Source organism: Orcinus orca, chromosome 10, assembly GCF_937001465.1.
Source record: "Orcinus orca chromosome 10, mOrcOrc1.1, whole genome shotgun sequence".
NCBI lineage: Eukaryota > Metazoa > Chordata > Mammalia > Artiodactyla > Delphinidae > Orcinus > Orcinus orca.
This window is the reverse complement of record NC_064568.1, coordinates 102,649,404-102,675,184: the sequence shown is the minus strand read 5'-3', so window position 1 is coordinate 102,675,184 and position 25,781 is coordinate 102,649,404. Positions and strand designations below refer to the sequence as shown.

Below are 25,781 nucleotides of genomic sequence, written 5' to 3'. Positions count from 1 at the left end.
TGTTTGCTCTTGCCACTTCTATCCAACATTTTATTGAAGGTTCTAGCCAGGACAATTACACAAGAAAAATGGAATATTACTCAGCCAGAAAAAACAATGAGATCTTGCCATTTGTGACAATATGGATAAACCTTGAGAGCATTATGCTAAGTGAGATGAGTCAGAGAAAGACTAACACTGTATGATCTCACTTACATGAGAAGTTCAAAATAAAACAAACCCACCAAGCTCATAGATACAGAAAACAGATGGGTGGTTGCCAGAGATGGGGGTGGGAGGGGTGGGTGAAATGGATGAAGGGAATCAAGAGGTATGAATTTCAGTTATAAAATAAATAAGTCACGGGGATGTGATGTACAGCAACAACTTATAGTTAATGCTGTGTTGTACATCTGTAAGTTGCCAAGAGAGTAGATAAGGTTGCAGGATACAAGATCAATATACAAAAATCAATTGTATCGCTAGCTATTGTATACACCAGCAATAAACAATCTGAAAGTGAAATTAAGAAAACAATTCCATCTACAAAAGTATCAAAAATAATAAAATTATTAGGAATAAATTAACCAAAGAAGTGCAAGACCTGTGCACTGGAAACTACAAAACACTGCTGAAAGAATTAAAGGCGACCTAAATAGACATTCACGTGGAGTGGGAGACTTAACATTGTTAAACTGGCAAAACTAAATTGGTCTACAGATTCAGTGAAATCCCTATCAAAATTCCAACTGCCTTTTTTGCAGAAATGGATGCGCTAGTCCTAAAATTCATATGAAAATGCAAGGGATCCAGGAGAGCCAATTCAATCTTGAAAGTGAAGACAAAGTTGGAGGTCTCACACTTCCCAATTTCAAAACTTACTGCAGGGCTACAGCAATCAAGACAGTGTGGTACTAGCATAAGGAAAGACATATGGATCAATAGAATAAAACAGAGTCCAGAAGTAAACCCTTACATCTATAATCAATTGATTTTCAACAAGGATGCCAAGATCACTCAATGGGGATAGAATAGTCTTTTTCATAAATGATTCTGGGACAACTGGATATCCACATGCAAAAGCATCAATTGGACTCACCATGAACAAAACTCAAAATGGATTAAAAACAAAACTAAATCTAAGACCTACAAATATAAAACTTTCAGAAGACATAGGTATAACTTCTCATGATCTTGGATTAGGCAATAATTTTTTAGGTACGACACTAAAAGCAAAACCAAAGAAAAAGTTGGACTTCGTCAAAAAAAAATTTTTTAACTTTGTACTTCAAATAACACTACCAAGAAAGTGAAAAGGCAACTCACAGAGTAGAGAAAGTTTTTGCAAATTATAAATGTTATATAAGGGTCTAGTGTTCAGATTATATGAAGAACTCTTACAATTCAATGGAAAAGAGACAACACAATTTAAAAATGGGCAAAGGATCTGAATAGACATTTCTCCAAGGATATACAAATGGCCAGTAAGCACATAGAAAAGATATTCAATATATCATTAATCATTAGGGAAATGCGAACCAAAACTTAATGAGGGACTTCCCTGGTGGTCCAGCAGTTAAGACTCCATGCTCCCAGTGCAGGGGGCCCAAGTTTGATCCGTGGTCAGGAAACTAGATCCTGCATGTCGCAACTAAAGATCCTGCATGCTGCAACTAAAGACCCAGCACAGCCAAATAAATAAACATTTTTAAAAAAACCATAATCACATACCACTTCAATATACTAGGATGGCTATAATGGAAAAAATGGAAAATACCCAACATTGATGAAAATGTGGAAAAACTGGAAACCTATACTGCTCGCAGGAATATAAAATGGTGCAGCCACTGTGGAAAAACAGCTTGATAGTGCCACAAAAAAAGTTAAACACAGAGTTACTATATAATCCTGCAATTCCATTCCCAGTTATATAACCAAGAAAACTAAAAACAAATACTCAAATACTTGTACACAAATGTTCTTAGCACCATTATTCATTACAGTCAAAAAGTAGAAACAACTGAGATGTCCATTAACAGATGAACGGATAAACAGAGTACGGTATAGCCAAATAATGGAAAGCTAGTTGGCAATAAAAAGGAATGAAGTATTGATACGCCACAATGTAGCTGAGCCTCAAAAGCATCACGCTAAGTGGAAAAAGCAGACACAAGAGGCCACATACTGCATGACTCTACTTAGATGAGATGCCCGAACAGACAAGTCCATAGAAACAGAAAGGAGATTGGTAGTTGCCAGGGACCGAGGGGGGCGAGAGCAACAGGGGTGACTGCTGGCTAGCACAGGGTTTAACGGGAGTGAAAACGTTCTGAAATTAGTGATCTTTGCACAACCTTATGAATATACTAAAAACCATTGAATATTACACTTTAAAATAGTTAATGTTATGGTATTCGGATTCTCCGTTTTTTATTTTATTTTTATTTATTTTTTGCAGTACGCAGGCCTCTCACTGCTGTGGCCTCTCCCGTTGCGGAACACAGGCTCCGGACGCGCAGGCTCAGCGGCCATGGCTCACGGGCCCAGCCGCTCCGCGGCATGTGGGATCTTCCCGGACCGCGGCACGAACCCGTGTCCCCTGCAGCGGCAGGCGGACTCTCAACCACTGCGCCACCAGGGAAGCCCTCTCCTTTTTAAAATGTACACATCCTCTCAACATAGGGAAAAAGTGGGAAAATATTTAATTGATCCAAAATAATGAAAATGGACAAATAATAAACATAGTTGATGTGGCTTTTAGCTCAAAGTATTAATATGTTAAGTGAAGGGAGACTAAATGCTTGTGTGAAGTCTAGATACATGTACATGCTCTTTACAAACATCTACAACTGAAGAGTTGAAGGTAAAGTGGAAAATACATACTGTGTAAATACTAACCAAAAAACCCCAAAACAACTGGTGTAGCCGCATTAACACCAAAATATCTGTTAAAAAAGCATGTCAGAAAAAAAGCTTTACTTCGGAATGACAGCTGAGTTCTACTAAAAGACAAACCAATTCCAAGTGTGTACCTACTCATCTATCCTCAACATATAAAGCAAAAACTGACGTTGCTACTCCAGAAAACAGACAAGTGCAAGACCATCAAGGGAGATGCTGGCACGTCTCCGCAATGGATAGCATCTGACCTTCTTGCGTCTTCAACGGAGGTGGGATATTCAGTCATGTAACTGGTTTTGTGTTTTATTTTTTCGAGTTTCCAAGTGTGAATACGGAAACTTCTAAATTTCCCACCAATCGCGCCTCTGGGGACTCGCACCCTCCTCTTCCGTGGCAACTGGACCCAACGACTTTTTAAGACAAGTGGAAAACGGCAGAAATGACAGGTTGTCGCTCCTGAGATCAGACTGTGAGATACTGGGACTTGCTCTTTCTGCCTCTCCCTGCTCACTCTGGGGAAGCCTGCTGCCGAGCTGTGGCGGCCCTGAAGAGCCACCCACGAACCAGGGAACTGAGGGTCGTTTAGCACTGGAGCCAGTGAGGAGAGAGACCCTGTTTATTCTCTGCATTTTAACATCACTTTGGGGAATTCCCAGGCGGTCCAGTAGTTAGGACTCGGTGCTTCCACTGCACGGGGCACAGGTTTGATCCCTGATCAGGGAATTAAGATCCCACAAGCCATGCTGCATGGCCAAAAAAACCCCGAAAACAAACAAGAAAAAAAAAACCCAAAAAACCACACATCACTTTATAAGGGACTGGATACATAGATGGTTTTATGCCTGTACAACGGACATTGGTGCAACTCAATATGTTATCAGTGACAGTGATACAGTGTATATTCATAATGAGTGTTTACTACTTATAATAGGAATCATTCAGCCATCTCCAATTATATTAGAATCAACCTATTCCATTTTTCAGATGAGAAAACAGACTTAGGGAGGTTACGTGATTTCCCTAAGGTCACCCCCTAGTAAGGGTTGGAGCAGGTATTTGACAGCAACCAAATCACACCCAGGAGCGTAGCTCTGCCCTGCACTGTTCCCCTGGGCTCCAGACACCCCAGGGTCCTCTGCCCCCACACTGTCCCCTGGGCTCCGCACACCCCAGGGGCCAGGTGCATGTAGCTGGGGAAGGAGCCAGGAGCACCTGCACTTTCACGCCCTCTGCAAACAAGCAGCTGAGAACTAGACTTGATTTTACCTGGAAACAGATGTGAACGTGACGTTGCCTCTTGAATTTCAGAAGCGTTTGTACATGTGTTACTCATATGCCGTTACAGGTGTCCTTGCTCTCAAGAGCTCATGAGCCAGTCAGTTTTTAGATCTTTTGTTACATAAACTTCTGCTACTCACCGTCTTAAACTCAGGAACCAAGCTCATCTGGAATATGCACCCTCCCTCCTGACTCAAGCCTGGCATCTTACTCCCATTACCCAAACCAAGAACCAAGTCGATTTGGGGGGTGAGAGATAGTTACAAATGCACAAGGGAATTCCCCAGCACTCCAGTGGCTAGGACTCCGTGCTTTCACTACCAAGGGCTTTGGTTCAATCCCTGGGCAGGGAACTAAGATCCCACATGCCACGCGGTGCAGCCAAAAAAACCCACAACAAAAGCACAGAACATACAAACTTTTGGTTTTGCTATCACTTGTTATTTCTAGTAGGTGCCACTGAGAAACTTATTTCTCAAATGAATTAGCGTTAAGTGGTTTCAATTTTACAGGTGTGTTTATATGACCTGTTCTTATAAAATACACCTGCTGGTGGAATGCCCCTTTTGTCCCCATCTTGAGAAACGTCACCCAGATTCCCAAAGGGCACCTGCCTGAATATTTGGAAACCCATGCCCTCAGAAATACGAGTACCAGCCTCGTTCCTACTCACGGCTCCAGCGGGTCCTTCCTTAGAACGGCCTCCAGTTTGCTGGGCTAGACGTCCTCATGTTGGGGCATGAGCCACTAGCATACCACGTAACCTTTTCAGATTTCACTGTGAAGCAGACAGTTCACACCTCAGGCCCTTGGTCACCTGGAGTCCACCGCTGGGTGTATGGGGATGGGGGGACCTTTCTAGCATCTTCCTTGGGGGCTCAGCATTCTCCCTCCTTTTGCTCTGGGGGTGAAGCTCAGATGGTTGAGGGCTGCACTGATGAGGCTCTGATCCTGACATGGGGACCCGTCTGCCTACCTCTGAGCCTTTGCCAAAGGCCTGGGCCGGCTGCCTGGTAGCAACTGTTAATCAACAGAAACATGGAGAGCACAGCTCAAATAGACTGGGGCAAACCCCCCACGGCAGCAGGTCAGCCCATCAGGGACCCTCCCAAGCACTCTCCCAGACCCACACAATTTGGGTAAAATGAAAAAAAGTCCGTTGGTTTACACTTTGCTGTAAATTTTTGTTAGGAGCAGTCTGTTAGTTGCGACAGTTACCACTTACTTCCTTTGTCACTAGAAAGCTTTATTACTCTGGAGTTTACAGCACCCTGGAGTGAGAAACTATCATATAAACACAGTTTGGAGAAAAGAAACGACCTGTAATTCTTATTCAGTCGAAGTGTGTGGTTAGCACAGCAGCTCCAGCCCTCAGCTGCCCAGGAACTCAGGTGTGCTTCGTTCCATAGGGTTTTCACTCCCATCCCCCATCTCTCAATTTCCAATTTTCCCAGGAAGGAGGAAAGACCATCCCATTACTTGTGAGGAGGACGGAAATGCTGGTCGTGGGCCCTGCAGATTTTAAAGTTCAAGCCACAGGCTCCGGCAACTGCGTGCGTAGTAGCTGGAGGTGCGCGGGAGACGCGGGATTGTGTCTTTCCTACCATGTACGTCTGGCAAGGCCTCGCCTTAGCTCGGACCCTCCTGGAATCCTAACACATAAAAGCGGTGTCGGCAGGTGTCGGCAATCACACGGAAGCTCCTGAATCAGCCTCTAGGTGTTGGTCTCTTGTGACCAGGACACTTGCAAGAACCTACAGCTCCTGGAAGGGAGAAGGTTTGGGGAGAAAAGCGTGTACCCAAGTGACTGAAGTGTAACTGAACCACTTCAATGCAAACTACCCACACCTGTGTTAGGAGGTTTAACAGCTTCAAGGGGTAATTGACACGCAATAAACGGCACCTCTCAAGTGTACGACTTGATACGTTTTCACACCAGCTTCGGTTTGTTTTTTCTTTTAGATTCCACAAATAAGTGGGATCATACAGTATTCGTCTTTCTCTGACATATTTCCCTTAGCATGTACGCCGGGGACATCATCACCTTAATCAAGTGTGACCGTCCCATCACCGCAAAGTTTCCTCGAGCCTCCTTGTAACCCACCCTCCTGCCCCTCCCCACCCTACCTCTCCCCCAGAAGCCACCGATGCGCTTTTTATCACAAATAAGATTTGCAACCACGTCTCATACCAGTTCCGAGCCCAGCGGGCAAATACGTACTTTCTCTTTGTAGGTTGGGCCTTGCATGGCGTGTTTAAAATTCTCAATTCCCGGAGAGCGACAAAAACAAGAGACAGATGCAGGTGAAAGGCTGGTGCGGGGCCACCTCCCGGGAGTCTCCCCCAGAACAGCCCTACCTACAGGCCAGCCCGACCAGCCTCTGCCCACATGGCGGCAACCCTCCCCTCCTTTCCCGGCAGGCTCCCGGCCGGTTCTGGCACCCAAACAACCAACCGCAGCAAGAGGACGCCGGGAGCCGCCGCTGCAACCTGCCTCTCGCTCCTGCATCACTTAGCTGCTAACAGGACGTCCATTCCCTTCTCCCCTGGAGCTTCAATCCCGTCCGCTCTGCCCCTCCGCTTGCTGGACCTTTTCCTCCATCTGCCCCCGTTACTGCACCAAGTCCGTCTGCCCCGAGGCGCAGCAAGGCAAGACGCTGAGGCGCCCAGGCCTGCAGCAAAGCGAGGATTCACTCACACAGCAGCCGAGCGAGGAGACGGCAAGACAAACCTCAAACGCGCGTCCCGAAAGGCTGGCGGCTGGGGTATTTATGGGATGCGGAATAAAGAAGCCCGGGCGGTAGAGGGCGGGGAGCGTGGGGAAAGGTGATTGGAAAAAGCTGCGGAACCGAGGTTCTGCGCAGGCGTAACTAAGCTACAGGCCTCTGCACGTTCAAGAGGTCATCGAGCGGACACTCGCTCATGCCCACCTGGAGGGCCGGTGGTCCCATCCAGCCTTAACCAGCTGAGCTCAAACTAGACACAGGTGACTCCAAGATTCTGGAAAACTCGGGCCAACATTTTTTTTTTAGGCTACGTGCTGCGTAGAGAACACGCAAGTCTTCAAGCGACCTTTATTAGCAACGGCGGCAGGTGAAATGGGTTTGACTCGTCACCCGCCGTTTCACCCCTTTCCCAGTCCACGCGGCCCGTAGAGCTCCAGGTCAGTGTAAACAGATTCTTCTTCACCCTCAATCTGTTTGCACAAGGATGTCTCTGGCTTGGCTCTGTCCCGAGGACATCACGCCTGTTCCCACCAGCGCCCCACGCTTGCAGGATGCAGGTGGGGCCGGGCTCCCAGGAGTCTCCCCCAGAACAGCCCTACCTGCAGGCCAGCCCGACCAGCCTCTGCCCACATGGCGGCAACCCTCCCCTCCTTTCCCGGCAGGCTCCCGGCCGCGTGGGACTCCTGGCCGGTTCTGGCACCCAAACAACCAACCGCAGCAAGAGGACGCTGGGAACCGCCACTGCAACCTGCCTCTCGCTCCTGCATTACTTAGCTGCCAACAGGACGTCCATTCCCTTCTCCCCCGGAGCTTCAATCCTGTCCGCTCTGCCCCTCCGCTTGCCGGACTTTTCCTCCATCTGCCCCCGTTACTGCACCAAGTCCGTCTGGCCCGAGGCGCAGCAAGGCAAGACGCTGAGGCGCCCAGGCCTGCAGCAAAGCGAGGATTCACTCACACAGCAGCCGAGCGAGGAGACGGCAAGACAAACCTCAAACGCGCGTCCCGAAAGGCTGGCGGCTGGGGTATTTATGGGATGCGGAATAAAGAAGCCCGGGCGGTAGAGGGCGGGGAGCGTGGGGAAAGGTGATTGGAAAAAGCTGCGGAACCGAGGTTCTGCGCAGGCGTAACTAAGCTACAGGCCTCTGCACGTTCAAGAGGTCATCGAGCGGACACTCGCGCATGCCCACCTGGAGGGCCGGTGGTCCCATCCAGCCTTAACCAGCTGAGCTCAAACTAGACACAGGTGACTCCAAGATTCTGGAAAACAACTCAGGCCAACATCTTTTTTTTTAGGCTACGTGCTGCGTGGAGAACACGCAAGTCTTCAAGAGACCTTGATTAGCAACGGCGGCAGGTGAAATGGGTTTGACTCATCACCCGCGGTTTCACCCCTTTCCCAGTCCACGCGGCCCCTGGAGCTCCAGGTCAGCGTAAACAGATTCTTCTCCACCCTCAATCTGTTTGCACAAGGATGTCTCTGGCTTGGCTCTGTCCCAAGGACATCACGACTGTTCCCACCGGCGCCCCACGCTTGCAGGATAGAGGTGGGGCCGGGAACGGGTGCCGCCTGGCTCTCTCCCTGCTGTACCCAGGCCCATCCCCTCCAACGCAGGAAGGCTGTCCAGACGTGTGGTGGCCGTGGAAATGGTCCAGCATATGGTTCGTGCCCGGGTTTGGGCTAATGATGAGGAACATAGTGTTTTCCCGCAAAATAAGAAATTACACCTGTGAAAGGCCGAGTTCGCTTCTGACACAAATAAGCATCAGAGCGTTACAGCTCTTTTAGAAGATGTCAAGCAGGTTTCCTGGTCCACACTGGGAAACCCAAGGGGGAAAAAAAAAAGCATCAGAAAAGTAGGGTTTGACGGCTGTTACCTTCTTAGACGGACAACATTCTGCCTATGGAATGGGTATCTCTCTCAGTAAACCTGCTTTCACTTAGAAAAGAAAAGAAAGAAACAAAGTAGGGCTTAATAGGCATGTGCAGATTTTAAAAACTCCTTAGGAGACAGGTAAGGATTTCTTCAACAGGACACAGAAAAGACTAACCCAAAAGGAAAAGATCAATAAAATTTTTTTCCCCCCAGTTTGACTGAGATATGATTGAGATATAACATTATATAAGCTTATGGTACACAGCGTAATGATTTGATATATGCATGTGTTATGAAATGATCACCACGTTAACATCCGTCACCACAGTTACATTTTTTTTCTTGTGATGAGAATTTTAAAGATCTAGTCTCTTAGCAACTTTCATATATGCAATACAGTATTGTTAACTATAGTCACCATGCTACACATTACATCCCCAGGAGTTATTTATTTTATACTGGAAACATGCACCTTTTGAATCTCTTTACCCCTTTCTCCTCCGCACACACTACCCACCTCCCTCACCTCTAGCAACCACCAATCTGTTCCTTGTAGCTATGAACTTGGCTTTGCTGTTTTGGTTTTTTTTTAGATTCCACGTATAAGAGAGATCATGCAGTATTTGTCTTTCTCCGTCTGACATATTTCACTTAGCATGCCCGCAGGGTCCATCCATGTTGTTACAAATGGCAGGGTTTCCTTCTTTTTATGACTGAATGATATTCCATTGTATGTTTGTTTGTTTATGACATCTTTACACATTAATTCACTGATGACACTTAGGTTGTTTCCATGTCTTGGCTATTGTAAATAATGCTGCAATGAACATGGGGGTGCAGATATCTTTTTCAGTTAGTGTTTTTATTTCCTTAAGATAAATACTGAGAAGTAGAATTGCTAGATGATATGGTAGTTCTATTTAAATTTTTTGAGGAACCTCCATACTGTTCTCCATATTGGCTACACCAATTTACATTCCCACCAGCAGTGCGGGAGGGTTCCCTTTTCTCCACACCCTCTCCAGCACTTGTTATCTCTTGTCTTTTGATAATAGCCATTCTAACAGGTGTGAGGTGATAGTTCATTGTGGTTTTAATTTGCATTTCCTGACAATGAGTGATGTTGAGCACCCTTTCCCCTGTACCTGTTGGAATCTGTATGTTTTCTTTGAAAAAAAATGTCTATTCATATTCTCTGCCCATTTTTTAAATGAATTATTTGTTCTTCTGCTGTTGAGTTGTATGAGTTCCTTATATATATATTTTTTAATTAATTTATTTTTGGCTGTGTTGGGTCTTCATTGCTATTTGCAGGTTTTCTCTGGTTGTGGTGAGCGGGGGCTACTGTGTTGCGGTGTGTGGGCTTCTCTTTGCAGTGGCTTCTCTTGTTGCGGAGCACAGGCTCTAGGCGCACGGGCTTCAGTAGTTGTGGCACGCAGGCTCAGTAGTTGTGGCTCGTGGGGTCTAGAGCGCAGGTTCAGTAGTTGTGGCGCAAGGGCTTAGTTGCTCCCCAGCATGTGGGATCTTCCTGGACCAGGGCTCGAACCCGTGTCCCCTGCATTGGCAGGCAGATTCTTAACCACTGTGCCACCAGGGAAGTCCTCCTTATATATTTTGGATATTAGTCCCCTTATCAGATGTGTGTTTTGCAGATATTTTCTCCCATTCCATAGGTTGCCTTTTCATTGGTTGATCATTTCTTTTGCTGTGCAGAAGCTTTCCAATTGTAAAATTAGGAATTCTTTTCATCCATAAGAGAGTGAAAAGGTGATTCAGAGGAAGAAGCATATTCATAATATATATAAAACAAACAAAGGACTGGTATCCAGGATATGTAAAGGATTCCTACAAATTAATAAGAAAAAGGCTGATAACCCAATTGAAAAAAGGGCATAAGAGACAAACACCTGGAAACGGATGGTGGTGATGGTTACAGCGTAATATGAATATACTAATACCACTGAACTGTACACTTAGCAGTGACAAACTTGATGTTATGTATCTGTTACCACAGTAAAGTAACATAGTCAAGTTAATTAAAGAAAGAGAAGAGCAGGGAATTCACCAAAAAAGAAAGAAATGCAAATGGCCGAGAAACATACAAAAAATGCCCAACCTCACAAGTCATCAGACAAATTTAAACCACAGCCAGAAATCAATGCACACCTACCCGAATGGCTAAAATGAAAAAGACCGTTCATGCCAAGTGTTGGGGAGAATCTGGAGTAACTGAAACGCTCATCCACTGCTGGTGGGAATGTAAAATAGCACCACCACTTTGGAAAACTCTTTGGCAGCATCCAGTGAGGCCGGGCACACCCTCCTACCCAGAAACCCACTCCTGGGCACAGCCCCAACAGGAGTGTGTACGGACTGCCACCAATGATGTGTACTAGGACATCTACAGCAGCGCTCTTTCCAGTAGCCTCAACTGTCCATCGACAGAATGGTGGATGCATACATCATAATATATCTATGAAAGGGATTCTTACAGTAATGGAAACGGATTAACAACAGCTGTGCATAGCTGATGACTCTCACCAGCATAATGTTGAGCAAAAGAAGCCAGAGTCAGAGGAATGCATGTACTGCAGGATTCCATTTACAGGACGTTCAAACCAGGCAACACGAATCTATGGTGTTAGAAGTCAGCAGAGCGATTACCTTAGTGCTCGGAGGTGGGTGCCTGGGGGGAGGGGCTGTGGTAATACTCCATCTCCTGACCTGGGGGCCGGTGATCCAGATATGCTCACTTCGTACAAGACATCAGGCTGTACTCTATCTGGGGCTTTTCTGTATGTACATTACACTTCCACTTTTTTTAAGTTTAATGTAAAAACCTCCTGCTCCTATAGTGCTTCTTACTGATTAAGAAGCACTGTATGTAAAACAAACCCTCGTAATTAGCCTCACTGCTCTTCAGGCACCATATAAAATAATAAAATGCTTTCAGTACACTGGTTCCCAGGTAGTGTTTATACACACACCTTTCAAAGATATACGCTTTCTTCGTGGCTTTAAAACAAACCCAGAGCACTATGGATTCTGGAATACACGGGTAAAGGGAAGGGTCAGTCTCCAAATCCACAAATTCAACAGTGGGTAAAATTGGGAAATACCAAGCAGAGAAAGGGGGGACATGGTTATATTTTCTTTTAAATCTTTACTTTTACTCATGGAATGAAGGTGTTCATCCAGTTAAAGAGATAGCTGTAAAGCTTGCTAGAGACGATAGGAAAGATGCTTTGTACTGTGGGAGGGTTCCTTTAGTAGAGCCAGAACTGACCCCGTACGGACCCCAGTTCTGAGTTTACCCCTAAGGCCAGCCCTGGGCAGGACAAGGGCAGAATTCAGGCCCGGAGGCTGAGACATCTGCTTTTGCTGGGCCAGTTGGCCTGGTGAGATGTCCTGTTCTATTCTGCTCTGTTCTATGCAGCAACTACTTCTTGTCAGGGTCAATGCTAAGCCTTGGGGATCCGAAAATAAATTAGATACGGCTCCTATTCTCAAGGCAGGACGCTACAGCAACAGATTAGAATACAAGGTGATGATACGAACGCTCTGGACAATGCTTCAAATAGCCCTCCAGTTCCTCATCTGTGACCTGGGGGCAAAGACAGTACCCGCCTCCCAGGGTTGTAAGGATGAAATGAGACCAGTCAGTCAGCCAGGCACCCAGCACTGAGGAACTGCTCAGTACACGGCTCTGCTGCATGACTGTAACCAGAGCGCCCAGGATGCGATGGAGGCATCAAGACCCAGTCTGGGGGCTTCCCTGGTGGCACAGTGGTTGAGAGTCCGCCTGCCGATGCAGGGGACACGGGTTCGTGCCCCGGTCCGGGAGGATCCCACATGCCGCGGAGCAGCTGGGCCCGTGAGCCATGGCCGCTGAGCCTGCGCGTCCGGAGCCTGTGCTGCGCAACGGGAGAGGCCGCAACAGTGAGAGGCCTGCGTACCGCAAAAAAAAAAAAAAAAAAAGGATATGACAGAAAAGCAGAAGAGCAGTCGGGACAGACAAGAGAGTCCCAGGACTGTGAGACAGTGCAGGAGGAGCGGGCAGCCCCCAGGGTCCCAGGAGGGGCTGGAGTGTGGAGCTTGGAGCTGAGGCGAAGGGACCTGCAGTGGGGTCTTGGAGGCCCTTGGCACCAAGTTAATGAGCTAGAGTTCCATCCTGTGACAGGGAAACACGGATGGGATTTGTTTTGTTTTGTTTTTGCAGTACGCGGGCCGGAGGGAGGGAGGGAGGGAGGGAGCGAAAGGTCAGGGCCGCAGGGTCACCGTGTGTGGAGCAGGTGGACTGGGTGAGAGCACTCCAGCGGATAGACTCAGGCTCTGAGACAAGGGCCCAGAGGCCCCCAGAAACACAGACCCTGGTCACCCTCACTCCCGCCTCTCACGTGACCAAGAGAAAGGCTGGCGCCTGGGAGGCGCACCACAGGACTCCGTCACTGTGATTTAACAGAAATTTTGATTTTGTGCCTGAAAAGATTATCCTCTCCTTAGCCTCAAGATCTTTTCTAAATTAAAAAAAAAGTTTTCTTTCCGCGTATATGACATTGCCAGAGCCATTAGATTCACTGAGAAGGAAGTAGAAGGGTGGTGGCGGGGGGCTGGGGGAGGAGGGCGTGTGTGCTTTAACGGGGACAGAATTCCAGTTTTGCCAGAAGAAAAAAGTTCTGCACGTGGATGGTGGTGACGTGTGCACAGCAGTGTGAATGTCCCTAAGGCCACTGAACTGTGCACCTGAAATTGGTTAAGATGGAAAGTTTTATGTTGTGTATTTTACCACAATGAAAATAAATAAATATTTTAAAAAGACTTCTATAGAGTTTGTTTTCCTCCTTGACACGCATATTTGAATATCGGGGACAAAATGTCTCCAGCACTCTTGATTAGCAAAATGTTTCTTAAAATGCACGTGGCAGGGACTTGGTAGCACTCCGTCTAGGAGTCGAGAGTGACCTGGCCTTCCTGAACCCTGCAGGGAGGGTGAAGGAGTTTGCAGTCAGTGAAGCGGTTCTTTCCAACAAAAAATTCAGTTCAGCTGCCATTTACTGGGCACCTGTTATTGCCAGGCGTGGGAGGAGGGAGGAGGTTTGTATTATCTGCATTTCTCGTGCTTTGCATTTTCACAAATGGTACCTTGGCCCCTGGGGGGCAGCTGAGTGTCTGGGAGGCTCCACTTTGGGGTGCTGCCCTGATCTCTGATACAGTCAGGCCCTTCTCCCCCATATCCTCACCTCAGAGGTCCCAGTGCCCTTCAAGCCTGAGGACAAAAGGCACGAACCTACTGGTGGCAGCCGCTGGAATTCCAGAAAACTCTGAATGGAAACAGCAGTTGCAAAATGGAATGGCTTTGCACACTGCGGCTGATTCTTCACGGGTGGTCTTGGGTTTGGGCAGGAAAACTCAGAAATCTGCTGCTCGGGGATCCAAAGGGAGCATCAGAAAACAATGGGGAAGCTCTGTCCCACCCCCTGAAGCCTCAGGGCCCTACTTGGCTGTGACCGAGGAAGCTCCGGCCACAGAGCAGCGAAAGCGCCGGCTGGGGTAGCTCTGGCTTCGGCTGAACTTGGCTGACCGGATCCTGGGCCGGACGGATGCTTCTGGCTCTGGGGTCCCGAGGAGTCGAGGCTTCCTCTCAGGCACTCCAGAAACGCCTGCGTTATTTCTCAGGCAGGTCAGCAGACTGTGGTGAGTGCCAGGTCTCCGACGGAGTGGATTTTGGATGCAAACCAAATATTTAAATGGATGTTTTCCCTCTCTGGCTGGGCCCTCACAGCTGGGCCTGTGCCTTGTTTTTACATGAAATTCAGCCTCCTTTAAATATGCATTTCTTTCCTCCCGAAAGTGCCTGAGGCAGGAAGGTAGCTGCTTTGAAAGGCCCCAGAGAAGGGGGGGTGCAGCCCCCGACCCCGTGGCTGAAAGCGAGCTCGTGCAGGAACGATTCTTGTCCTGCCGGCTTCGCTTGGGTCTACGCTGTTGGTCACACAGGCCTTGGGTTCAGGCCAAGTGGCAACTTGCTGTCTCTAGGGAAGGAGGCGGCGGACAAATCAATCCCCTTCTGCCCCTTTGTCAGTTTCCTAGGCTAAAGGACAGCAAGGAGGTGACCACGACCTTCCCCAAGTGCTGGGAAGTCTCCATCGTGGTGAGAATAGAAACTGCTTCCTCTTCAAAAACTGCATCTTGTGAAAGAAACTTTTACCCATAAACCTACCTCAGATATTTCAGGTGTTTCAAGTGGCGCCCCTCCCGCCCTCTGCTTTACCTACAGAGGGTCGAGAAACGTGAAGCTGCTTTCCCCACAACCCGTCCTGGCATCTGGGCCTGCACCGCGAGTGTCTGTTCCAGCCAGTTGCTGCCAACACCATGGACAGGTGGCCGATGGAAGTGCATCCCCGGGCAGGTGTGGATTCGTCCACTTCCCTCCCATGAATCCCAGGAGCCCTATGGCCAAAGCCCAGCCCTGAAAGAGCAGGTGGGACTTCTGGGATGGCGTCCAAGAAGGGCCCAGCGGTCCCCTCGCTCCCGCCATCCCGGCTGCTCCCCTATTGCCCCGCTGAGGACTGGAGACCCCTCCCACGACGGGCCTGGCCAGACGACCCTTCGAGGGGCTCTGATCCAGGAGCTCTGATCCCCAACACGCTCCTTTCTCCCCCATCCTCCTGCCCATTGTGCTTCCCTCGGGAGTGGGAAGCAGAGACCTGCGGCCACTGGGTCTCTGCTTCATTTATTGCCAGGGAAGTGACCCCCATTTTGTTTTTTTTTACCCCATCACACGGGCGTGCGTGATTGCACCGTGAGCTAAGGACCAAGCCCCGCACTCGGCCACTGCCAGGTTCTGTCTCACTGACGCCGAGGCAGGTTCCTGGGAGTCAGGAAGGCAGCGCGATGTGCCTCCGGTCCCGGTGAGGGCGAGGGCCTGGCACCTGCGGCCTCGGATGACAGGTAAAGAGAAGCTCAGTCGATGCACAGACTTGCTGAACCAGGACCCCATTCCTGTCTCCACGCATGGGGTCGCTGGGAACCAAGTGAGCGACGCCTGCAGGTAAACCACTGTGATTTTAATCTCCCTCACTGCAGGCACTGGTCAGAACTCGGTCCTTAGATATCACACGTGGACCTGCACGACGTACAGAAGAAAAGTCCAGGACACTCAGCAGCCCCAAAGCCAGGTCTCTCCAGGCTGGCAGAATTCCACGCTCAACGGGTTCGCCCTTTAAAACCTGAGGGGCTGTGGGAGGGGAAGGACAGCTGTTGTTCAGTGGGTACAGAGTTTCCGTTTTGCAAGACGACGACTTCCTGGAGATGTGCTGCCCAGCAATGTGAACGTAGCTAACGTAACTGAACTGTACACTTGAAAATGGTTAAGAAGGTAGATTTTATGCTGTGTTTTTTTGCCACAATTTTAAATTATTTTTTAAAAATCCGAGGGGCTGCAGCCCAGCTGGTAGACTCGGGGCTGACAGTCACTGCTCCATCTTTCTGTCCTTGTCGGGGGAACCAGAGTTTGCCTCTCTCAGAAATCCATGGCCCGCCGGGTCTGCATCCAGGTTTTGGAATCACATCCTGGTCTTTTGACCGAGAGCAAGTGAACCACACAGTAGGAGCGTTTAAGAATGACCTCCACCGCGTTCCCTGAAACCACTGCTCACCAAGTGACCACCAGGTGCCTCCCCCTCGGCCCCTCTTAGGACTGAGGTCCACGGCTTTGCCGGCCCCCAAGCCTCAGGGTCCTTCCCCACTACGTTAGTCTGCGTGGACCAAAACAAAGCACCACCAGACGGCGTGGCTCAATCCACAGAATTTACGTGCTCACCGTTCTGGAGCCCAGACGTCCAAGATCAAGGTGTCACAGGGCTGGTTTCTCCGAGGCCTCTCTCCTGGGCTTGTAGACGGCTGTCTCCTGTGTCCTCACAGGGTCCTCCCTCTGTGTATGTCAGTCCTAATTTCCCTTTTTAACGAGGATGCCAGTTACACTGGCTTTAGGTCCCACCCACGTGACATCATTTTACCTTAATCACCTCTTTAAAGGCCTAATCTCCAAGCACATGCACCTTCTGAGGTGCAGGTGGTGGTAGTGGAGTTGGTGAGTTAGGACTTCAACATGTGAATTTTGGGAGACGCCGTTCGGCCCATAACGACCACCTCCCTCCAGCGACCTCCTGACACCCCCGACCGTGGCTTCCTTTTCACTGACCTTGAACCCCACGGGACACCTCTGAACTTTAGGAAGACTTCCAGAGGCAACCTGATGGGATTCTGAGGTGCCCATTCCTGACCAGCCCAGGACACCCAGATGAAGGGCACTTACCCAGCACTTCCCTCCCAAATAAAGTTTCAAAAGCCACCAATAACTCTTCTGCTCAGAAGTCTTGGAGGGCCAGGCGTTTCCATCTGGGATGATGAAAGAGTTCGCGGATCAGTGGTGGTGGTCACACAACAGTGCCCGTGTACGTAATGCCCTGAGCTGGATGCCTATCACTGATTAAGCTGGTACATTTTATGCTGCGTATATATATATATATTTTTTGCTGTACGCGGGCCTCTCACTGTTGTGGCCTCTCCCGTTGCAGAGCACAGGCTCCAGACGCGCAGGCTCAGCGGCCATGGCTCACGGGCCCAGCCGCTCCGCGGCATGTGGGATCTTCCCGGACCGGGGCACGAACCCGTGTCCCCAGCATCGGCAGGCGGACTCTCAACAACTGCGCCACCAGGGAAGCCCTATGCTGCGTATATTTTATATGTAGTTGTTCTTTTTTCAAATTTTTTTGGCCGCACTACATGGCATGTGGGATCTTAGTTCCCCGACCAGGGACCGCACCCTCGCCCCCTGCAGTGGAAGCGCAGAGTCTTAACCACTGGACTGCCAGGGAAGTCCCCTTTTATATGTTGTTTTTAAAAACAGTTAGAGATGCAGAAGGGTTAGGACCAGGCCCACGAGTCTAACACATCAGCAAGAAATTAGCCAAAGGCTACAGACATTTGCTGCCACGAGCTTCCTCCTCAACTGCGATTCACTTTTAAAAGATCTTTACTCCTCCCCGCAGCCTTCAGGCGGCCTGTGCTGTTGATTCCTCAGCTCCCCAGTGTGTGTTCAGCACGGGTTGGGGGGGCGGGGGGGGGGACACGACAAGGAGCGCGGCTCTGGGGCCCAGCAGACACTCTGACCAGATCTGCTGAGAACCAGGTGTGCGACCTGGGCCAGGTGACTGCACCTCCTCACCTGTAAAGCAGAGACAATAACACCTCTTGCTAGGGTTCTGTGATTATTACACAAGCTATCAAGTGTGTTAATAAGTTAACTCTCACTAGACTCTCACTAAATTAATAACTGAATTAGCCAACTACTGATCAGTTTAACAGCCTAAACATCACTGCTCAAAATTTCAGAACTTATATGCGAAGGGCTGTAAACGCAACATGAAATGCTAATTGGTGAGCTTTGCTATTAGCCTGAAGGGGAAAGAAGGATGCTTTTCAGGCAAAATAATAATAATAATAATATCCCATCATGCCTGTAGTCCAGCTGTTACTGATGACGCCCACCCCAGTGAACCCCAGCTCTCAGGATCCATGTCCTTGTAAAGATTCCCACATCGACCCAGGGCTTGGCCACGAGACCAACTTTGGCCCATGGGCCGTTAGCAAGTGAAGTTTTCCTAAGCACTTTCACAATGGGGCTTGTCTTCTTGGAACGTTCCTTCTTAAAGCCCAGTCACCTTGCTGTGAGGAAACCCAAGCAGCCACATGAGAGGTTCATGTAGGAGAGAACTGAGGTGTCCAGCTAACAGCGCCAGTTGGCCTCCAGGACCGACAGCCGGCCACGGGAGTGAGCCCATGTTGGACCTTCCAGCCAACTCACCATCAGGGGAGACAAGACCTCCTGGTCAACTGGCAGTGTCATGAGAAATAATAAATTACTGTTGTTATAAGCCACTAGGTTTGGGGGAGATTTGCGACCTCACGATGGATAACTGAAGCAGTTCCTTTGTGTCCTCCCAAATCTCAAACATGAATAAGGGAGTTTGTTTAAAATCTCCAGCTACACAAACGTAATTCGCAACTTTGATTTCCCTGCTTACGTAGCTACCTGGCCTAGGGAAGAGTTCTCTAGCCTTATCAGCAGAATGTGAGTAACACCTGCTATAAGAGTCTTTAGTGGGCCAGACATAGAAAACAAACTATGGTTACCAAAGGGGAAAGGGCGGAGGGATAACTTAGGAGTTTGGGATTAACATATACACACTACTGTATATAAAATAGGTAACCAGCAAGGACCTACGGTAGAGCACAGGGAACTATATTCAATTTTTTGTAATAACCGACAAGGGGAAAGAATCTGAAAAATAGATATATATGTATAACTGAATCACTGCTGTACACCTGAAACTAACACAACATTGTAAATCCACTATACTTCAATTTTTAAAAAAGCCTTTAGCGGGCATTTGCTGATGGAACGCATACAGAATGCTTAGCCTGCCTGAACACACAATTAGTGTTTAGTGAATGTCGGCTATTATTATGAAATCAAATATACCGGCTGGTACTTTTATTCTGAGAACTTCAGAATGGATTCAAAATGAAACAGGGGCAAAGTTTACCAGCTGAGACACAGAGACAAGTTGGGGAAGCTCAGTAGGCATTATATGCCCACAACTTTCCCTCAGGAACAAAGACACTGAGGCCCGTTAGAGGCTAAAAGAAACATGACAAATTCTGGCTGCTTGTGAAGCCGGAAGATTGCCCTACATTCTCTCCAGTCTTATCTGGGTCCCTCACCCGGAAGACTGTCAGGCAGTTTGGCCTAAAAGCCGAGAGACTCACTAAGATTTATAGAACGTGATACCTGGAGGCTGGCAATTGTGATCTGAAATAAGACCCAGATGTGAGCGCTTCATCAGTAAAAGGAAAGGGCTCCAACTTTCCTCATTAGTTGAGGGAAACAAAGAAAGTCTCCAGGAATAGTACCTTTCTCTGTGCCTGTTGTTTTCTCAGAAAGAGCTCACAGATGCTAAGACTGATAGCTCCAATTTCCAGACCCCGAATTTCTGACCATTTATACCTTCTCACTGAGGCCGTACCTGCTAACGGGGCTCAGGTGATGGTGACGGATTTCGACAGCTTCTCGCACTCAGCCAGCTGATACAGATAGTTAAAGAGAAAGAAGGAAATCCCCCAATCACCCCAAGTCCAACCACTTTTCCCCACGAGTCTTCCCCATCCTAAACTAAGGAGAGTAGTTTAGTTTACTACTAACTAACGTCCTAAACTAAGGAGAGTAGCCCCAAGCCCAGGAGGTCCCCTGCAGGCTTTCCTCCCTGGAAGGTCCCAGCTATCTTCAGGGTGCCCATCCAACTCCATCAGCTGTCATAGTCACCATGTCAGCTTGAGCGAAGAGCTGGTCCAGGCAGAGACCGTTGTCCTCCTGAAGTGTCTCTTCCTCAAAAGGAGAAATCTGTCATCAATCTGTTCTGCTCTCACAGCCCCCATTGTCGCCGAGTCCAAGATACGGAGAGACGAGCTGCTGAGGCGAGAAAGAGAGACTTCATCTGGAAAGCCAGCAGACTGAGAAGGTGGTGACCGTGTGCCCCAAAGACCCATCTTCCCTGAGTTAGAACACAGGCTTCTTTTATACTAAAAGGGGACGGAGCAAAGCCAAGCATTTCCTGGCTCCCATCAGCCTCCAGAGGGGGGGTGTTCATTTCTTCCTCCCTGCAGTCCTTCACAGGTGGGCCTGGTCAGGATGTTTCCTGTGAGCTAAACAAAGGTATGTTAGCTTAATGCTCGTGACCTGGGAGGCAGGGTTCCCAGAGATGGGCCATGATGCATAATCTAAGCTTATAGGCAGCAACCCCTTTGGTGATTAACTTGTAGCAAAAGCAACAGAATACGAAGGTTAAAGAAACAGACCCAATATGGAGTCAGATTTGTTCTTCCCTGTTCAGCACCAGTAACCACTGAGTGGAAACCAGGGGCTCCACAAACATGACAACAGATCAAAGTAACTCACGATGGAGTGTGACGTGCCAACTTGACTGCATCATGGGGTGTCCAGATATTATGGCTAAACGTGATTTCTGGGGGTGTCTGGGAAGGGGTTTCTGGATGAGATTAGCATTTGAATCAGCAGACCCAGCAAAGCAGATTAACCTCCTCAGTGTGGGTGGGCCTCCTCCGCTCCTTGAGGGCCTGAACAGAACAAAAAGGCCAAGAAAGGAACAATTCTACTCTCTCTGCCTGACTGCTGACCTAGGACATGTGTCTTCTGCCCTTGGATGGGACTCACACCATTGGCTCTCCTGGTCCCCAGGGCTTCCGACTTGGACGGAACGACACCAGCGGTTCTCCTGGGTCTACGGCTCACGGAGGGCAGCTGTAGCAGGACTTCTTCTCCTCCACCATTGCATGAGCCAATTCATCATGATAAATGCAGATGGTCCCCCCGGGGTTCCACTTAGCATTTTTCAACTTTACAATGGTGTGAAAGTGATACACATTCAGTAGAAACCTTGATCTTTTCCAGGGCTAGCGATGTGCACACGGTAAGATGTTCTCTTGTGATGCTGGGCTGCTCCCAGGCGGCCACGCCACCACCAGGATGAACAACTGATACACTGGCAACCATCCTCTGCCCAGACACTCTGTTTCACTTTCAGTACAGAATTTAATAAATTACATGAGATATTCAACACTGTATTATACAGTAGGCTTTGTGTTAGATAATTTTGCCTGACTGTAGGCTAATGTCAGTGTCCTGAGCATGTTTAAGGTAGGCTAGGCTAAGCTATGATGCTTGGCAGGTCAGGTGTATGAAATGCATCTTCGACTTAAAATAATTTCAAATTGTAATGGGTTTATCAGGATGTAACAGTATCATAAGTCAAGGAAGAGCTGTATTTACAATATCTATTAATATGTATATACACAATATATTATATATAATATACAACATAATTATCTTCATTATATATAATAAATATGCAAATATTTATATTATATAATAAATACTATATATGACTATGTATTCATATATTTAAGATTGATATAAATACTGTGTGTGTGTGTGTGTGTGTGTGTGTGTGTGTGTGTATATATATCTCCTATTAGTTCTGTCTCTGGAGAATCCAGGGAGCTTTGTGGCGAAAATGGCATATGGGTTTCGAGGCCACATACCAGAAGGAGGAAAAGAACTCTAACCTTGGGCAACAGGAAAACAAGACAAATATTTCTTCAATTATAAGAGATGAAAATAATCATCTTCGATCTCTGGTCATTTCTTTAGAAATGTGTGGGTCACACTTGGCTTCCTGCCAAGTCATTTAGTTTGATTTATTAAGATGAATATAGCAGTAACTTTGCACCCAAGGAATAGAACTTTTCCCCTAATCTGGATTCTGAAGAATATGCTTGCAGTGGTCTTTCTGGTCCCCAAGTCCCAGTAAATTACACAAACAGAATTTGAGCACAATCTTAGCTCCTTAAAAGGGAGGGTTCTGGCATAGCTTCTTTGGTCGGTTGCTGTGTTACCGTTTCCCCTGCTTCAAACTTAAGAAAACTGCCTTGGTAATTTGTAGGTCTTTCTTTTTTTCCAGAAACCTCTTGACACTTGTTCCCTAAAGATCTACAAGTCTGTTTTCCTATTCACATAAATTCCTCAACTCAGTCTTCTACAACCCCTCTTGTATACCAGATTTTTATTTTTTAATTTTATATGGAAAATAGTTGAACATGGTATTAACCGGAATATATAGTTTGAATAAAAACTAGTCAAGCCCGGATTACTCCAAAGGATTAACAGCAATAAATCTTATTTCCAACGTCAACTGGCACCTCCTCAATTAAGTCCCTTATTACGAAACTTCTTCGCAGTTGGCAGGCACCCTTACAGATCACAAGGGGGACACACTGAAAAACACCTCCTGACTTCCTACTTGGGCTGGGTTTACATCATGCTGAAGGACAAAGAATGGGGCGGCTGGAGGCTTTTGGTGCTGTGTTGTCAAGTTCCAAGACAGCCCTGGAGGTTACTCTAGGTTCTTTGCAGTTCTACAAAAATTTTAGAATCAGCTTGTCAACTTATGTACACACACAGAAAGTAGCCTGCTGGGACTATATTGAATCTGTATTTTGGAATGACATCTTTTTTTCTTTTTTTTATAAATTTATTTATTTTATTTTACTTTTACTTTTGGCTGTGTTGGGTCTTTGTTGCTGCGCGCAGGCTTTCTCTAGTTGTGGCGAGCGAGGGCTACTCTTCTTTGTGGTGTGCGGGCTTCTCATCGCGATGGCTTCTCTTGTTGCAGAGCATGGGCTCTAGGTGCGTGGGCTTCAGTTGTTGTGGCACACGGGCTCCTTAGTTGTGGCTCGTGAGCTCTAGAGCACAGGCTCAGTAGTTGCGGCACACAGGCTCAAGAGTGCAGGCTCAGTAGTTGTGGTGCATGGGCTTAGTTGCTCTGCGGCATGTGGTTATCTTCCTGGACCAGGGCTCGAACCTGTGTCCCCTGCATTGGCAGGCAGATTCTTAACCCCTGCACCACCAGGGAAGTCCTGAAATGACATCTTAACAATACTGAGTCTTCTGACCCATGAACAAAGTATATACCCCAAGTTATTTAGGTCTTCTTTAATTGATCATAGCAATATTTAACAGTTTTCAGTGTATGTCTTTCACATTTTTTGTCATTTATTCCTAACTACCTAGTATTTTTATGCTATTGTAAATGATTTTTAATTTCACTTTCTAATTGTTCATATAGAAATATAATTGATTTTTGTACACTGCTTTGTATCCTGCAACCTTGATAAACTCACTTATTAGTTCTAATATCTTGTTTATAGATTCCGCTGAATTTTCTACATAGATGATCATGTCATCTGTGAAAAAAGGACAATCTTATTTTTTTCTTTCCTATCTGGATGTTCTGTTTCTTGCCTGACTGCAGTCTAGAATCTCCAGTACAATGATGAACAGATATCCCTGATTTCTTCCTGATGTTAGGGGAAAAGTATTCAGCCCTTCACAATTAAGTCTGATGTTAGCTGTAGGGCTTTTGCAGATGTCTTTTAATCAGATTGGGGAAGTCCCCTTTATTCCCAGTTTGCCAGAGTTTTTAACAGGACTAGATGGTGGATTGTGTTAAATACGTTTCTAGTATTGATTGAAATGATTATGTGAATGTTAAATCAATCCTGCAATCCCAGGATAAATCCCATGGCCATATTACCTTTTTACTATATCGTAGGTTTCAATTTACTAAAACTTTTGCTTAGGTTTTGCACCTATGTTCATGAGGAATGTTTGTTTTGTAGTGTTTTCTTTCCTTGCAATGTGTTTGCCCAGCCAGGATGCCTCGGTAATTTTGCTACCAGGGTAATGCTGACCCCATAGAATGAGTGGCAGTATTTGTGTAGAATTGGTATTATTTCTTCAAATGTTTGGTAAAACTCACGACTGAAGCCATCCCATTGGGGTTATAGGAAGGTTTTACCTGTTTCTTCTTGAGTGAGCTCTGGTAATTTGTGTCTTTCAAGGAATTTGTCAATTTCACCTACATTCTTGAATTTATTGGTATAAAGGTGTTCCTATTATTGTAACATCTGTGGGATCTTCAGTCACGTTACCTCTCCCATTCCTTATATTGGTAATTGGTCTCTTTTTTTTCCCCTCACCAATCTGGCTGGAGATTTATCAATTTTATTGATTCTCCCAAAGAACAAGCTTTTGGATTAATTTTTCTGTTTTATTTCATTGGTTACCACTTTGATCTTTATTATTCCTTTTCTTCTGCTGACTTTGGATTTAATTTGCTCTTCTTTTACTGTTTCTTAAAGTGGAAACTGAGGTCACTGATTTGAGACCTGTTTTCCTTTCTTCCTTTCCTTGCAGCATTTAATGCTGCAAGTTTCCCTCTAAGTACTGCTTTAGCAAGAACCCACAAATTCTAGTTTTTTTTAAAGTCATTTCAAATTACTTTCTAATTTCTCTTTAGATTTGTTCTTTGACTTGTGAGTTATTTTGTTTCCAAATACTTGGGATTTTCAAGGATCTTTCTGTTATTGATTTCTAATTTAATTCCATGTGACCAAATAAATTATTTAGCTTTTGAGAATTCTTATTCTGCAGCTCATTGAAACATTTTTAAAAAATGGTTCTTGATAGGTATTCCAGAAATTTAAGTAGTTTTCAGTTGGTCCTTATCAGCCATATTGCTGGGAGAAAAAAAATTCTTTCAACTTTGTTTTTTACTTTTATTTTTTGGCCACGCTGTGTGGCATGTGGGATCTTAGTTCCCCAACCAGGGATCGAACCCACGTCCCCCTGCGGTGGAAGCACGAGTTCTAACCACTATACCGCCAGGTAAGTCACTTTTTTTTTAAGTATAGTTGATTTATGATGTCATGTCAGTTTCAGGTGTACAGCACAGTGATTCGGTTTTTTTTTTTAATTTATTTAATTTATTTATTTATTTTTGGCTGTGTTGGGTCTTTGTTGCTGTGCGCAGGCTTTCTCTAGTTGCGGTGAGCGGGGGCTACTCTTTGTTGCAGTGCGCGGGCCTCTCATTGCAGTGGCTTCTCTCATTGTGGAGCACGGGCTCTAGGCGCGTGGGCTTCAGTAGTTGCAGCACACGAGCTCAGTAGTTGTGGCTCATGGGCTCTAGAGCACAGGCTCAGTAGTTGTGGCACACGGGCTTAGTTGCTCCGTGGCATGTGGGATCTTCCCAGACCAGGGATCGAACCCGTGTCCTCTGCATTGGCAGGTGGATTCTCAACCACCTGTGCCACCGGGGAAGCCCCAGTGATTCGGTTTTACATATATATATACACACACACACACACACACACATATATATATGTTTTTCAGATTCTTTTCCCTTATAGGTTACTGCAAAATTCAACTTGTTCTTTATGAATATACAGTATCCAAATATCCCTCCTGACCCAGAAGCAGGAGAGTGAGCACACACTCAACACACACTCAGGAACCAGCTGATCTGAGATCAAGTCTTGAATCCACAAG

General features: G+C 46.9%; 1 long non-coding RNA gene and 1 other non-coding gene across 2 annotated transcripts; one reads left to right on the top strand and one right to left on the bottom strand.

Moving 5' to 3' along the window:
* The first annotated feature begins 8,650 nt into the window (after positions 1-8,650).
* On the top strand, positions 8,651-8,712 carry LOC117197129 (U7 small nuclear RNA). The gene has a single exon (XR_004477656.1). It is a non-coding gene; the product is annotated as a U7 small nuclear RNA (small nuclear RNA).
* A 7,266-nt stretch (positions 8,713-15,978) lies between these two features.
* Positions 15,979-20,976, bottom strand: LOC117197122 (uncharacterized). The gene is made up of 3 exons (XR_004477635.2): positions 20,142-20,976; positions 19,846-19,903; positions 15,979-17,155 (listed from the first exon to the last, which is right to left on the bottom strand). It is a non-coding gene; the product is annotated as an uncharacterized LOC117197122 (long non-coding RNA).
* Between the last annotated feature and the right edge of the window lie 4,805 nt (positions 20,977-25,781).